The sequence below is a fragment of the Lissotriton helveticus genome, unplaced genomic scaffold (assembly GCF_964261635.1).
Source record: "Lissotriton helveticus unplaced genomic scaffold, aLisHel1.1 SCAFFOLD_420, whole genome shotgun sequence".
Lineage (NCBI taxonomy): Eukaryota > Metazoa > Chordata > Amphibia > Caudata > Salamandridae > Lissotriton > Lissotriton helveticus.
In genome coordinates this window covers 555754-560636 of record NW_027612052.1, presented here as the reverse complement: position 1 = coordinate 560636, position 4883 = coordinate 555754, and positions in this window count along the sequence as shown.

Sequence of the window (4883 nt, the reverse complement as noted above, 5' to 3'; positions counted from 1 at the left end):
ATCAATAGTTTCCGTCATGGTCTAGCCTTTATGTCTCCAAGTAAGAGAAATACTGTATTAATATTCATAGAATATTCCTCGCACACGAACTACATGTAGAATAATGCATGCACCAGCCTTAGTGTCAAGTAGCCTTTGCCCTGATAACTTTTGGATTCTATCAACATGTACTCTAAACACCAGATATTAGATAGGCCCTGGGTACATGTCGCTCTGACACTCCAGACTTTTAGTCTCCTCTTCTAGCGCAGAAGTCATAGCCCCCAGTTCTCCCTGGTAACACGTCATTGCCCGTTTGCGCGCACCACTAGGTTAGAGGTCCCAGCTGCTCAGGTAGCCCCCTCCATGTTCCCGCCCCGTTTATGACATATTCTGTTACGTTTACATCACATGTCTATGTATACGCCCTGTACACGCCTTCTTGTTACATCATTTTGCCCTTATCTTTCGCGACTGCTACGAGTCACGCCTACTGTATTGAATGCTATTGTAAATGAAATGTATATATACTAATGTACTGTTACTGTTAACTGTTAGCCAGCCATTCCAGATCCTGCCCCCGGCAGCTGCCATCCTATTCCCATGCAGGCTGTCCTGTTCCTGTCCTTTATGTCTGATTAAAGCCTGTGACTCAAGATACCTCGAATCCTGACTCTTATTTATTGAGCTATCTGTTTATATGAGTATCCTGAAAAATAGAACCGGTAATTAATTATTTATTTACCACACATATGTGGCATTATCACGAGTCAGAACTTTATCAGGATTGTACTTGATTGAGTGTGATGAAACAAAGATTTGTGCTGATCTAGATTGTGTTAAAGAATACAATAGGTTAAGAAGAGAGTATGCTCCACATTTGCCTCAATATCCTCTGTTTGAAAAACGTGTGGTAGGCCAAAAAGAAGAAATGAGAATAATTGCAGTGAGGTAGTAGCAAAAAGACAAAAAGTAGATGAACGTCTAATTGTAAGTAGAAAGAAAAAGGATTCTGTTGAAGATGTTGTTGGATTTCAGTTTGAAAACAGTTCTGGTGTCAACTGCTATGCTAATGTAGTGCTTAATGTTGTTTTTTTTCTTCAAAATTTACAAGAACAGATTGTTGAAAATCGTTATCAAACATTCTGCTGTTTATTGAATTCTGTGTTTGAGAAATGTAGCAGCGATAGAGCAAAAATAGAAAGTGTTTCAGAAATTAGAAATCTTCTAGACATGTGTTCTGGTCAAAATCAATTTTCACAGAATATTCAGCAGGATTGTCAGGAATTTTTAATGTATATGTGTGATGTTTTGGAAGATGAAGGTGTAGATATAAAAAATCTTTTTAGCCTTTCTTATCAATGGCAGCATGACTGCGACAACTGTAGTTTATCAAGTAGTACTAGAATAGACACTGAAAGATTTATATATTTGAGTTTACCAGACTGCAAATCAGTGCCTTTTAATAATCTAGTTAAAGCAGCTGATCACAATATGGTGTGTACCCAATGTAAGTCTGCAATGCTGTCCACATTATTTTTACAAACTTATGATAAATATGTGATTTTAATGTTCCAACGATGTAGACCTGATGGAAGTAAATTGTCAACTTCTATTAAAAATGTTGTGGCTTCTCAGTTATCAATTTCAGGAAGAACCTTTGCAACTGTAGCTATTATTTATCATGACGGTCCTTCAACAACATCAGGGCATTACACATGCTATTTAAAATCTCGTAAAGGTTGGACCCAATGTAATGACACTCATTTGACTTTCAAACAACGTTTGCCTTTTGACTTAAAAAATTCATACCTAGTGTTTTTAGAACCAAAATTTAAGTAAAGGTAATTGGCCTATGAAGACGGAAGCAGTTAATAAAGGTTAGTTTGCTGTTTAAAATTATATTCTGAGTAAAAGTGATCAAGATAATATAAAAAATTGAGTTGTCATATAGGTACTGTAAGTGGATCTCATAGTAAGTGATATCAGTATTATAGGAAATGATGAACATGAGTAAGTCAGAGATGGAATTACGAATATTTAAATATTGTGAAAATATTGTATGAGCCTTTCTTTCAGAACGTCGGAAAAACGGTATTTTCAGAGTTTCTTTTAATTCATTTGAAAATATAATGATACATCTGACACTATTTGGCCTTAAGGAAAAGTGAAGGAATGAGCAAAGAGTCATGACTGAAAAAAAGGAGTATATGAAAATAATGAAAATATTTCAGTTGTTCTTGGAGCTTTTCTTCTAGAAAGTCGATGAAATGGATTTTTTAGTGAACAGCAGAGTACTTTCCAACGAAAAGGACCTTCATGATATACTATTTGGCCTAAAGGAAAAGTAAGTGAATCAAAGATTAGTGTACATTTGTGATTTTTAAGTTTAGATGGTTTTTTTTTAAAACACAATCTTTTTTATTGTGTTTTTTGTTCCCTGCTGTCATATGATGAGTAGTTTGAACTCACTTTTTTAAGTGAAATTCAATATATTCTGAGAACAGCAAAAATAAACTAAGTCACATGTTGTACAAGTTATTCTATAGTTTGTATTGTGTAATTTAAATTGTATTCCCATTGTCTCACACTCACTTTCCTTTTTCCACCCTCTTTCAGCTCTTTTACTTACTTATAATGTCTTTCTTTCACTCTCTTTCAGCCCCGTTCCTTTACTCCACTTCTTTCACAACCCCTCATTCTCATTTCAACTGTCTGCATCCCCTCTCTCCCTTGCATAACTATTCAGCTTTCAGTCTCTCTGCTTTACTTCCCTTTTCCGTCTTTTCCTCCTTTGCTCTTTTAGTAATTCCTCTTTACTCACTCAGCAGTATTGTCGCACTCTATCACTATAATTCACCCACTCTCCCTCGCTTATCTTTGTTTGCTCCTTTCTTTTGACCTCTTCTCTCTATTTTCCAATCACTACCTCTATGTCCTCAGTCCCTCACTCTCCTTGTGTTATGTTCACTTGTGTTTATCTACCTTCTATCATTTCTCTTACAACAACTTCACTGCTCCTCTCTCATCGTTCTTCAACCCATATATTTTAGTCCGGTTCTATTACTACCCCTCATTTCCTATCTTTCAGTGTCATTCTCTTTACTTTCATCACCGAATCACTTTCTCTCAGTACCACTGCTTTAGTCCTCTTCTCCTCTCATTCCTTCTTTTGCTCCCTTACTCATTTTACTTTCCTCACTCATTGTACTCCACTTCACTCAGTCCTTCCCTAAGTCTCTCTGTCTACTAACTTCCTCAGTCCTTCTATATTATCCTCTCTCCCTTCATCCCTTCACTCTATGACTCTCCTTCACTTACTCTCAGTTATCTTCCATTCCTCATTCTTCTAAATGCATCCTTAATTAGACTCCTTTCCCTATCAGTCATTATCTTTTTACTTCCTCCTGTTTCCTGATTTAGTTTTGCTAACTCACATTCTTTTAGTATCTTTTTGACCTTCAGTTCATTTTTCTCTTCTTCTCTTCCTTTCTGTCAGTGAATCTATATGCCTTACTCTTAGTAATTTACTCTCCTTCTATTTCTTTTTCCCTCTTTTTGTCCTTCTACCTTACTTTATTTCCCTTTCTGTGTCCTTCACTCGTACTTTATTTCTAAATACACTGTTATGATTTTTAACCTCTTCATTTGTATCTTTTATTTTAAAATACATATTTTACTAATTATAACTTATTTTTTCTTCTCTCTTTCACAGATACAAAATGTAGTAACAAAATGTAATTAAAGTTACATTTATTATATGGTAAGTGTGACAAAAAAATGTAGTTTGTCATCACCCTTTGCTTTAACCTCACTACTATTTTCTCAAACTACCTCACTCCTGTTTCTTTACTCTGCTTCCCTCACTTATTCATATTCTCCATGTTTACTACCCTTTCCCTATTTCCCCTCCTGCATTCAACTTCTTTCAGTCCCCAGTCTTTACTTCCCTTACCCTCTGTTCCCTTCCTTTGCTCCCTCACTCATTCTCTTTCCCTTAATCATTTACTTTACTCCTACACACACACCTCCCCCCCAACACACATACACACCTCTGACATACACCCCACACACACACCACACACACACCTCACACACACACACACAGCCACATACACACTCCTCACACACACACACCCACACATCCCACACACACACACACTCCACACACATACCCCCCACACCCACCCCCCACATATATCTCATACACCCACACCTCCACCCACACCCAAACACCCCACACACCCACACACAAACCTTACACACCTACACCCACTGACTCCCTATAAGTCACCCACACTGCCTTACTTACCTTTCTTTCCTGTTTCACTCAGACTCTTTCAGTCACTCCTTCCTTTACTCTCTCTCTCTTTTCTCTCTGTCACTCCCCATGTCTTACCCTTATTCACTTTTATCCACCCTCTTTCACCCCTCTTTACTTACACTCACTGCTCTTTTCTCACCCTCCCTCACCGTTGTTCATTTATTCCGGTACCGTCACTACCCCTCATTCCCCATTCTTTACTGTCCTTCCTTTTACTTTCAACACCCACTCACAATCTACCAGTACCTCTACTTTAGTCTTCTTTTTCTCTCTTCCCTTCTTTCGCTCCCTTATATATTTTCCTTTTCTCATTTACACCCTATTACACCTTCTCTGTTTTTTACTATGTAATAAACAATCCCTCTGTGTTGGTCCCTCTAGCTCTTTTTCTCTTAACATTACTCTCTCTCTGTTCTTCCCTCATGCTCACTCTTTCTTTATAATTTTTTTTTTGGTGCGCGCCTCGGTGCGCGCCCCGGTGCACGTACCGGTACGCGTACCCTGCAGAAAAAAGATTGACAGACATTCTTTACAAATATAGGTTTATTTTTATAAATTAAAGGTAGTTCTAAAAAGAACT